Below are 13,460 nucleotides of genomic sequence, written 5' to 3'. Positions count from 1 at the left end.
TCGAGAAGGTTCTGAAGTCTTCATGTATTGAATCGCAGATGACAAGGTCATGTGGCCAGAGGAGCGTTTCTTGCAATACAATGATGACATTGCAGTTTTGCAGAACATGTTTAGGAGAGGAATGGTCCGCTTAAGGTGAAAAATATTCCAAGAGATTGTGTTTAATGTATCCATGGCTACTCACGAAGATGGAAGATGAATGCGCTGATCATTTGGGTGGATGGGGGGTTAGCCAGGGGGATTGGGCAGTCACTAGCAGTGGGGGGGCTGGCTGGCACTTGCGGTGGAAATGACCCTGGTTGGGGTGTCAGTAAGTTTCAGGAAGCCGCTGTATGGAAAGGTCATTGAATAAGTGAACAATTTTGAACAAAACCAAAATCCCACGCTTTCCAAATAATGATTAATCCTTATATACTAAGAACTTTCTGGAATATCCCTTGTTTTATAAGTAGTCTACTTCTTTGTCCACCCGATTATAGTAAAAAATAGCTAAATAAAGAGATAAATAAAACTATTACTCGTATTACGGATACCGAATAGAAGTCCTTGCTCTTAGGAAAACGAATTCATAATACGAAATTCCTTCAAGATTTGCTCAACAAAAGATCTGATAATCGTTTTGAAATCGGTCGAGAATTTACTAGACCTGATATAAACGAGGAAACCGCTAAGCCACGATCAACATTTCATGATTTGAACAAGAATTTTGAGGATCTGGAAAAGGAGCAAACAACCATATAGATCACCCTAAACGGGATTAAGTCGATTTGAAATAATGATTTGAGGTCTATTGTACTTTCGTAATTTGCCTAATTTTTAAACAACATATTCAGAATTATTTTCCTATGTACAGTCATTAAGTATTGATGTGAATGTCATCTTTTACTCTGATTATTTTATTAAGGGTAAAGTACTCATCAACCAGCCCCTTTCATTACCTAATAATAAATCTTATAAGCGACTTACAAAATTCTAGTATTATGATACAGACTACAAAAACTACATGAAATGCGAGTCTTGAACGACGTTCATATTTTAAGGAGACTTCTGTGACATTAGAGAAAGTGGACTTGTGCATCTGACCTAATAAAATAAATTTCGATGGTTATCTTGTAGTGGCACAGTACTCGAAAAGAAATGTTTTTCAACGTAACGAAAATATCACCGAGCTGGATGTGGAAGCATCTGCAAATTTTTTTTTCTCCATTTTGTTTAATGTGGAACGTTGCTGAGCAAATATACAATGCAAGACTGCAAAGCAGAATGCGAAACAAAGATCCACAGTGACATGCAAATAAACAAAATATTTTGGAATTTGGATTTGTAAATATATCCTTGCCTGAACACCTCCCACTGTATACCAAATTTAGACTTTCCATTACTTTTGTTTACGTGACTTCAAAAAACTTACAAAGCTACCTGAAAGAAACAGAGAAGTGTCATTAGATTATCCATCGATGGTAAATGGATTAGATTATCCACGAGGGAGTGCTCTGAAATTATAGATGTTTAGAATATATATAAAAACAAATAATGCAAAAATAAAGGTTTATCCATACATGGTAAATTACTTGGGACTTTCACGAAAGAAATATCTAGATTGTTTAGATACTTGGAGCACATATAAACATAGTAATCGAACGGAATGCCAGCAGAACAAATAATTTTTAATTTGGTATCTTCACATTAGAGAGATGCCAGAGAGGAAGTGTAATAGGGAACAGTGTTGCCAGGTATATAACCATTAATGACCTCTCCTAACGACACCCACAGTTAACGTTAGGGGGACTCTTATAGCGTTTTCGAATTACAACCACATAATTAACAATATTCCTTCGCGGTAGAGTGGGCAGAGAGAATGGGTTACGATATAGATCTGTGATGTTTTTTATATATAATGATTCCTCCCTATCTGTCTTAAAAGAAGTCTCAAACTGATTGAGTATGCCACTTCTAGAAAATACAAAAGCCTGTGTTTTACCAGCGGGGAATGTCATAGGAATGCTATCAGGTATAATATATATATATATATATATATATATATATATATATATATATATATATATATATATATATATATATATATATATATATGTATGATATGGTATATATATATATATATATATATATATATATATATATATATATATATATATATATAATATATATATATATATTATATATATATATATCTATATATATAATCTATATTATATATATAAATATATATATATGATATATATATAGATATATATATATATATATATATATATATATATATATATATATATATATATATATATATATGTATATATAAAGGTTTTTGCCACGAAGGAAAAAAATGAAAAAAACGAGACAGCCGAGTACTTTCGGTCCTGTTCGGACCCTTTACTGAAGGCAAACTGATTTTACAGAGACAACATAGTCAAAAGAAGGCTTAATATCCAAACTGACACTACAAGATTAGCAATAAGGGCGATTTTCACTCTACAGAAAGGAGGAGCGCCTGAGGGTAGCCACACCTTGAAAGAATACACGCAGTAAAACAAGTGATTGTTCCAGAAAACAGTACATTTTGAAAAAACAAGGGAGCATATACAATTTGATATCATGAATTATACACAAATTTTCCCAAAAAAATATTATTAATAAAAAGACGAAAGAAAAAATTTAAATTATATATATATCGAGCAAGAGAAAGAGGGAGAGAGAATATCGAACCAGAGAGAGAGAGAGCGAGAGAGAGGGAGAGAGAGAGAGAGAGAGAGAGAGAGAGAGAGAGAGAGAGAGAGAGAGAAATAATAACTATATACATGTGGGACTAATTTATTAGTTGTTCATTTATTTTAAGGTCCTTCATAAACATCTTACAAATCAATTAAATGAGGTGGGTAGCAGAGATCGTTTCCTATCTTTTTTTATGTATTCTATTTCTTGGTCCAGATATTGTTGGACTCGTGATATGCAAAGCGCGTAGGAACATAGAAGAAAAAATTGAAAATTTTAATATTAAGATGGTGGCCAGAATAAAAATGTACATATGTTAAATTATTTGTGGGTTTTCTATAAATTACTGAGAATTTGCATTGGAAAGATTCTCTAGGTATTAATACATCTAGGAAAGGGATGACATTGTTGGATTTTCAATTTCCAACAGTGAATTTTATGGATGGAACTAAATTATTTCAATTTAGACAGTAAATAAAATCATTTACATCGATACCAACAGGTAAGACTACTACGATATCATCGACATAAATCGGTACCATTTATTTTAAGGGGATAAGTGTGATAGTGCGGTTAGGTGTTGTCTCTCAAAAAATTCCATATAATAAGTTTGAAAGGAGAGGTGATAAAGGGTTACCCATGGCCAGATACCAAATATTTGTAGGTAATACTTCATTAAAAATAAATCTGCAATCACAAATACATATCTTAATCAAGGAAATTATGTGACAAACGGGCATAGGCAATTCATGCAGTACAAGTTCATTACTTAAATATTCTAGCACAGAGTCAATAGGGACTTTTGTAAACAAAGAACATTCATCAAAACTGACAAAAATATCGCTAGGGTTTAGTACAATGTTATTAATTTTTCCACAAGATCAAGAGAATTCCGGATGTGTGAATTAGATACAGTTCCTAGTAGCGGGGATAACAGTTTAGTAAGATATTTAGATAGTTTATGAGCAATTGATCCTACAGTACTAATAATTGGGCGCATAGGTTTGTTTTCCTTATGAGTTTTGACTAGGCCATATAAATAAGGTAATGAGGGACACTTACAGTTAACTTACACAAAAGTTCTTTTTTATTTTTAAGAATTTGTTTGATATTGATATTGAAGTTTTTTTATTACTTGGTCCAACGGATTTTTTGCGAGTTTTTTGTAAGTTATTTCATCCTCTAGTAAAGTATGCATACGTGATATGTGGCCAGTTTTGTCAAGAACCACTAAACTATTGGATTTATCAGCCTTGGTAATAAGTGAAAGCTATTATCATTCTTCAATTCTTTTAAACTTTTCTGTAGCGACGGGGAAGTTATTTTCATGATAGGCATGCGTAGCACTATATGTCATGCCTTTGATAATGTCTAAATGATTTTGTGGTAGGTCACAGTATTTTTCAAAAATATAGAGATGTTGCTGTTGATAAAGCTGAGGGTTTGTTACAAATGAAGAAAGACAACCCAAAGCCTAATGCACGCCACTGCATTATCACTTATTTGTTTGCTCGATAAATTCACCACACAATCACTTCTAGCATCATTGGTCCAATCACTGTCGTTGATAAGGTTGTTTACTTTTCTGTCCAGTTTTGTAATCGATGATATCTTAGTAGTCTTACCTGTTGGTATTGATGTAAATGATTTACTGTCTAAATTGAATAATTTAGTGCCATCCATAAAATTTCACTGTTGAAATTGAAAATAAACAATGTCATCCCTTTCCTAGATGTATTAATCCACTAGAGAATCTTTCCAATGCAAATTCAGTATTTATAGAAAACGCACAAATAATTTAACATACGTACATTTTTATTCTGGCCACCATCTTAATATTAAAATTTCCATTTTTTCTTCTATGTTCCTACGCGCTTTGCGTATCACGAGTCCACAATGTCTGGACCAAGAAATAGAATACATAAAAAAACATAGGAAACGATCTCTGCCACCCACCTCATTTAATTGATTTATGTTATCAAAAAGCTCACATAAAGTTTTATAGTGTTGCTATTAATGAAAAAGAAATGCCAAAAATGTACCTAGCTTACCTTACTTTCGTGGATTTGAAACCATAAAATCAATATTTAAATCGTTTAATGTTAATGTAGTGTTCTCTTTATAACAATACCATTAAAGATATGCTAATTAAGAATAGTCCCGTAACAAATAACAACATCATTTACAAAATTCCTTGTAAGGATTGATCATCGTTTTACTTTGGTCAGTCAAGTAAAAATTTTATGTGTACGTATTAAGCAGCAATATGTATTCAGTTAGAACAGCCCAGACTTCAAATGCACGTTTATCCATCTGAGTGAAAAATCTAATTGTATTAATTAAATGGGGTGATACTCGGTAATTGCTAGATCTAATGATTATGTTTCAAGAAATTTACTGGAATCGGCAATTATACAAATCTAATAAAATCAACCTAAATATTAGTCTGGGAATGTTACCATTTGGACCCATATATTTGTAAGATGTTTATGAAGGACCTTAAAATAAATGAACAACTAATATATTAGTCCCACATAAATATAGTTATCATTCTTTCTCTGTCTCTGTCTCTGTCTCTGTCTATGTCTCCCTCTCTCTCTCTCTCCTCTCTCTCTCTCTCTCCCTCTGTCTCTTTCTCTCTCTCTCTCTCTCTCGCTCTCTCTTTCTCTCTCTCTCTCTCTTTCTCTCTCTGGTTCGATATTCTCTCTCCCTCTTTCTCTTGCTCGGCTAATATATATATATATATATATATATATATATATATATATATATATATATATATATATATATATATATATATATTTATATTTTCTTTCGTCTTTTCATTAATAATTATTTTTTTGGGAAAATTTGTGTAAAATTCATGTATCAAATTATATATGCTCCCGTGTTTTTTCAAAATGTACTGTTTTCTGGAAGAATCACTTGGTTACTGCGTGTATCCTTCAAGGTGTGGCTACCCTCAGGCGGCTCCTCCTTTCTGTAGAGTGAAAATCGCCCTTATTGCTAATCTTGTAGTGTCAGTTTGGATATTAAGCCTTCTTTGGACTTTATGTTGTTTTCTGTAAAATCAGTTTGCCTTCAGTAAAGGGTCCGAACAGGACCGAAGGTACTCAGGCTTTATCTCGCTTTTTCATTTTTTCCTTCGTGGCAAAATACCTTTATTTATACATAGCATCACGTTTTATATACTTCGTGATCAAGTTATATATATATATTATATATATATATATATATATATATATATATATATGATTATATATATACTATATATATATATATATATATATATATATAGAAAGAGAGTTTCCTCACTTCACTGTACGTATTTTGTATTCTTATATACCTATGGAATTCGAATCTAAAAGTATAACTCTCACCCCTTGAAAGTCTCAATTATTACGTGGATATTTTTTTAAAAGATTATCAAAAATTTTTTTAAGCAGTTTTCATCGATATTCAAATAACATAATTGATCTCTAGAAATTTTTATGTTAAGTAATCGGTATGGAAGGTTATCTAAACTCTGACTATTTTGTTCTGAGGATGATTTCAAGTTTAGTTTGGCGTTGAATAATTGCAAGAGAAATCAATCACTTTAGGTGGGAATTAATCGCTGGCTCCTGTACATGCTAGGACATTTTAGGACAGGGTCTGGCAACAATAGTTTGTCTTCTTTGTTTAGATATTTGAGAAAATTAGGGCATATGGACTAACTTTATTCAGAGAACAAGAATCAACAATACCCTATCTGTTCCTTGTTTTTGAAGACAAATTGTAGATGGGAAATTCTATAATATCCTCTCACACAAATTCCTAAATTATCAATGCAATCTTGGAGAAAATTTGAAATAGCGTGAAAAGGCGTTATCATTTCATAGTTGTTTCCTATGAACGTGGCCTTTACTTCAAGAACTAGACATATAGAATTATTAAAACAATTTAAACCAAAACAAGAGGGCACGTGATCATCAATGGTAAACATTGCCTTGCTGATACAGATGCAACATTCTTACTTTCTGTTCATTACGAGAACAAATGCCTTGGAAGTAAGGGAAAGAATTCTCTCTCTCTCTCTCTCTCTCTCTCTCTCTCTCTCTCTGCTTGCACAATAAACTTTGCACTTTCTGACCAATCCTTCTTGCTCATCTTAATCCATTAGCCCTTTTTACTAAAAAATAACTATCTTCGATAAACTTCAATCATAAGGAAAATACCAAAGTTTTGAACGTCCCCCTCGTGACTTGTCGCGAGAAAGGACGAGCATTTACGGTCTCACAGGTTCCTTTAATGATTTGTATCATACTTGACACTCATTCATTGGAATTTATGCTTTCCTTCGAGAGAGGGACTCCCTTTTCGGTCCACTCACCCGTAATGGCTCACAAAGTCGGGAACTAAGCGCTTGTCCTTCGCCGGTTGATTGGGATTCCGGAAAGGGACATTCCCTGACCTTGTCCCAGTTGCCCGGCGTTCGTTATAGAAATGACATTAGGGAATGGCATTTTTGTGTTTGGAAAGCATAAGGCAGGAAGAATCGATGTTTGTAAGGAATAAGGGAACGATTGCCAGGCTGAAGAGCTCACGGAGAGGTGAATTTAATGTTTCCTTGTATCACTATCGAGTTATATTCAGAATTTCTAGCAAAACTTTTATAATATTGTATTTTCTAGTTTCATTGAAGTTTCAAAATACAAGTAAGGAAATGCGTCTCTGTTCTAGTGAGGTATAAGTCATGAAAAAGCATGAAAATGCCATGAATAATTATGGAACAGGAATTAGTTCTATGTGAGCTTATATCACATAGCTAAAAGTTGTAGAACTGTGGAAGATGTAGAGCTCCTTGTACCAAAGGGACTGTGAAAGAGTTCTGGTGTGTGTGTTAGTTGAAGGCAATGGTATGATTGAGTGTAACAGGAGAAACAATACAATAGTGAATGTGTTCTTTGGTCGCTTGAACTTCAAGTCAATGGCCCTTGTGTGTTTGTTCCGTATGAATAAGGTTCATCTTCTGAATAATAATAATAATAATAATAATAATAATAATAATAATAATAATAATAATAATAATAATAATAATAATAATAATAATAATAATAATAATAGAATCTGAGTGAGAAAAATGCATGTTGCTCAAAACACATATACAAATAATTAATCTGTAATGTTGAAACGCTGCGCTATGAACTGTTCTGCCATTTTACACAAACCCAGTAACAAAATATTCTTCTTGCAATCTGTGAAGGGCACATATGAAGCCAGTATGCACACGAATACAATATTAATAGCAGTATGTGCACGTGCGTATTATCACAGAAACTGCGGCTCTAGTGACAAACCACCATTATAACCGTGGAACTGTGCCTGTAATTAGGTCAACTAAACAAAAAACACCAAGTGCGGCCTGTCTGGAAGAGAAGACAACCTACACTGCGCTGTCGCAAGTTATTGTTCTCGTTTCATCGGGGAGTTGGGAGAAGTTTGTGCTAAACCCATTCACTTACAGCAATGTTGACGCTGAAGCATCTGACGAGTAGCAAGCTCGGCTTGTTAGGGGTGAGGAAGAAGCGAGTTGAGCGCAAACAGCGATCTCCACAGCCATCCATCACAGTTTAAGTGAAACCGCCAATTCTGTTACACGGGATTAGAGTTGTGCAGTGCTTATACATGTCATTATCCTTCATTTCATGAGTTACGCTATTCCTATTGTGAATCATAAGTGACTGAGAAGAAACCAGGTGAGAGACGTAGCATGGAAACCTGTTGATGATTTTGTTTCATTTATGAGGTAATATTTTTACTGTAGAGCCTTGAAGAAGAAAGAGAAAGGACGCCATAGTGGCTGAGTTCCAGCATTTACGTATTTCGGTTGTATTTATTTCTTTTTTTATCGCCAACCATTTATTATTTTAATAGTTATAATACACTTTCACTCATACACCTTTTGGGGCCAATCAATGATTTTTTTAGGTAGAAAACGCATTTAAATTTTCAGCAATATTGATAAAGATTATACTCACTGCTTACTCAATAAAGCTTTACTCATAATTCTCAGTGAGAATGGAGATATCTCTATACAATTGTACCAGATTCTTTTATCTCTAAAATAATTTTCATCTAAAAACTCTGATGGCTTCAGCTTAGAATAAATGAGTTAGCCATTTTACTGGTGCTGAACTTTAAATGCGAGTTCTGGTAAATCTCGTTTCCATAGCTTTCAGTCCTACCTTGGGGGATGCCTCGAATATGCAACTGAATAAAAAAAATTATTCTGAAACTTTTTACTACGTTCTTATTAGGTTTGATAAGCTCTTAAAGTTAGTCGAATTCTCCGTTAAAAGGTGCATGGCATAATGTTTATTTAATTATATGTAGGGCACGAACTTAATATCAGTTAGCTATGAAACCGAATAGCAAGTTATATTTATGTCGTTGTTAGCATCAATAACCAAACTACTTGGGAAATTATTCAGATAATAGTTGAATCCTTGTTCAAATAAAATTATAACGATACTCAAGTGTTCGTTATGTCCTGAATGACTGAGCTTTCATTTTATGCCTGAAATGTTAAGTATTTCATTCCGATGAAGTGTAATAAAATAGGCAATTATTTCTCTGTGTCAGTCGGGCGAATTGTGAGTCTATTCATATAATGGCGTCTTGAAAATTTGGAGACAAGAAGCCACTTGTACCAAAGTGGGTGGCGGTACCTCTCACAGGAATCCCCCCACCCCCCAGGCCGCTAACCTTAACAACACAACCGCCCCCCGCCCCAACCCCCCTCCTCACCCCCACCTTCCTTCGACCACAGTGCTTCCCCTCTGCCGCAACAAAATAAATCATGTTATCAGAAGCAGAGAAGTTCATCAACAACCTTCAGATCAAATCAAAGTGAGTTTATCCATCCTTAAATTCAAAATTTTAAAATAAAAAACTCTTCGCAATTTCTGGAGTACTCAGGGTAAACACACAGTAATTTCAACGTTTTGATTGCTTCATATTTTTGGGACTTTTACTAGTACGAATATGTATTGTAAAGACATCAACATCATTTACATATGTTCCCGCTGACGCAGTACCATTTTTTTTTTTTTTACCCTGGTTCAGTGCAGTAGTTAATGGAACTCGTTATTATTCGGTAGAAAAGAATTTGGTATTATTATAGTTTCAACCATTATGGGAAATCTATAATATTTGATATTTTTTCCCGAGTAAAGCACGTGATAACAAAACACTTCTTCTCAATACATTATTGTCGCTAATGCATACTTACAGAGAAAAAAAAATATTAAGTTTTTACCTCGAATTTTTCCTAAGTCGGGAGAGGTGTTTCCTCTACGGTAATGATTACTTTTAATGAGCCCTCTAACTTACTTTCTTACGCAAACAAAAAGCAGTTCCAGTTAACTCATTATTGGCTGAGAGGTGTGACATCGTTATGACGTCATGGGTTTCATAACCAATTACGAACGACTTTAGTCGAAAACTAAGTTTTCAGCGGAGTAAAAAAGTTACCTGTCTAGTGTCCACTGGTATCCTTGTTTGACTGAATACTCGAATAATGAAGCAAAAAACGGCATTTTGTCTTCCTGTACCTATGGCAGAGGCAGTGGCTGGCCCTTCTGGCATTAATTTTGACAGACCTTCGATTTCCTACCGATTGTTTGCAGTGCAATGTGGTCGTCGGGTACCTGGCCACTTCCTACTTTAATTAAGTTGCATGTCAGGGAACCTTGCAACGGCTTTCACGTTTTCCTCAAAGCAGCAGCACATCTTTATCAACACAGTTTAAGGTAAGCTTCATTAATTATAGAGTATATTATAATGGTGGTATAGTATAACGATGTATACAGCAGTACCATCACTTTGGATTTGGTTTGATGGATGTTAGGTAGTGGCCTTAAGGGGGGGTCGCAGGGGGGGCGGAGCCACCCCCGCTAGGCCTAGGTAGGGATACAGGGCCCTAGGTAAGGTTAGGTGGTTGTATTAGGTTCGGTAGTGCCCCGAAAATCACTTTTCTCCTGATCCCCCCATCCAAAAACCCCGCTTCCCACTGGGATCCCCCATAATTGAAGTAGTAGGTTTATGCTTAGATTTTGTGTGTAAGAGTAACTCTTAGTTTCTTTTTTATTCATTTCCTCATGTTTCTATGCGATGTGCAACACCAATCTGGTCGGTTTTTGCCGTTTTTCGTCGTTAATACTTGAAAAACGGGTGCGGCCTTCTCCTGGACATTTACCTTTTTCTTTTTTGGAAAAACTGGTTTGTTTCTTTAACTCCAGTACATAGTAAATCTCTAAATCGGATGGTTTGCAGTCAAAATAAATGTCAAATCCGTTGGAACTTACATTATTTCTGATGCAACAAATTATTTTATTCCAGTTTTCCCATAAATGGTTGAAACTGTAATTTTACCAAGAATTATTTTTTGAATAGAAAAATTCACCTCAAGAAAAAAATGTAAGGAAGCAGCACAGATGCAAAAATGATAGACTAGTAAGTTCAGAGACAGCAAACCTCGACCGAGGTTTAGCAAACCACTCCAGAATCAGGCGTCATGGTAGACCTGTTTCGTCTTCTTATGAGAAGGAAGGAATAACTAATTAAACTATTAAACTATTAAACTATTTACGAGGGAAATAATTTGCAATAATCGGGAATTATATTGTTAATATCATTAATATTCCTATCATCATTAATCTTATGAAAACATATGTAAATGGAAATCAAATCAAGGAAAATACATAAAAAATACAAAGGCCTAAGTAGAAAGAAAATAATCATAGCATAATGGAATACAAAAGAAAATTAAAATTAAAATTCATGTATGTAAAAAGAGAAACCTATATATGTGTAAGCATATATATATATATATATATATATATATATATATATATATATACTATTATATATATATATATATATATATATATATATATAAAGCATCCATAATATACATAGAAAGTTTTCTCGCTCGTAATAGTGACCTGCAAATACCCCATGATATCGAATTCGCATGACCTTGGTAATTACTTATACCCAGCGAAATTTTTTTTAATAACTGACCGAAGCAAATACACTTAAACATTAATAATTCTTGGTTTGTTTGGTTTCAATCATTATAAAGCATATATATATATATATATATATATATATATATATATATATATATATATATATATATATATATATATGTAGTAGATATAGATATATATATATATATATATATATATATATATTATTATATATATTATATATATATATATATATATATATATATATATATATAGATAATATATATCTATATATATATATATATATATATATATATATATATATATATATATATATATATATATATATATATATATATATATATATATATATATATATATATATATATATATATATATATATATATTATATATATTATATATATATATATATATATATATATATATACATATATATATATATATATATATATATATATATATATATATATATATTATATATATATATACATATATATAATATATATATATATATATATATATATATATATATATATATATATATATATATATATATATATATATATATATATATATATATATATATATATATATATATACATATATATATATATATATATATATATATATATATATATATATATATATAAAGTATATATATATATATATAATATATATATATATATATATATATATATATATATATATATATATATATATATATATATATATATATATATATATATATATATATATATATATATATATAGTGAGTGTGTGTGTGTGAGTGTAGTCAGTATGCCATTAGAACAATACAATTTTCTTTTAAGGTAGTTAACTAGGCCGGACGTATCAAAAACTGACAGTTTTATTTTCAACGGAGAATGAACACGTAAAGCATGGCGAGGGCTATTTATAGAAGTGAGAAAAATTAGGGCGTTCAACCAGAGATCAAGAATTCTCTCTCTCTCTCTCCCTCTCTCTCTCTCTCTCTCTCTCTCTCTCTCTCTCTCTCTCTCTCTCTCTTGTTGTGGTTTGTTGTTGTTGTTAGTGGGCCATTTGAATAAGTTTGAAGATGATAAATGCAGTCATTTCTATACAAGAATAAAGAGGAAATATTAATAGTGAACAGAAATGCTGCTTACTAGTGTTCTCTGCTCACTCTTTATTACATACAAAATTTTATACTAGTCATCTATTCATTTTTGTCATTATTCTTTTTGGAGAGAGAGAGAGAGAGAGAGAGAGAGAGAGAGATTAACCAAGAATATAGGACAGTCAGATTAATTTCGTCCCAGGAAGACTGAGTGTAAACTGCACTCCCATCTTGGCAGGTATGTAATGAAGGGCCAATCACCTTCTTATACCAAGATCAGATCTATTGCTACGTCACTCGGGTCTTTTAAAGTCAGTTACACTGTCGCGTAGAGCAGTGCCTTAATTTGAACAAATAGTTACATGAGATTCTAGTAAATAATAATCTCAAAACAAGAATTATTTCCATTACCTTAATTATGGTGTTTTAATTGATTATCATTTTGTTTTTTTATTATCGTTATTTATTTAATCAATATTGCCATTACTATTAATGTGTGCCATTAATACGAATTATTGACGTTAATATTAATTATTGCCATTGATATTTTTTATCACTATTATTAACTACCGCTTCAACATAAACTCACATTCTGACAGAAT

This window comes from Macrobrachium nipponense, chromosome 2 (genome assembly GCF_015104395.2).
Source record: "Macrobrachium nipponense isolate FS-2020 chromosome 2, ASM1510439v2, whole genome shotgun sequence".
NCBI classification, from domain to species: domain Eukaryota; kingdom Metazoa; phylum Arthropoda; class Malacostraca; order Decapoda; family Palaemonidae; genus Macrobrachium; species Macrobrachium nipponense.
This window is presented reverse-complemented; position numbering follows the sequence as displayed.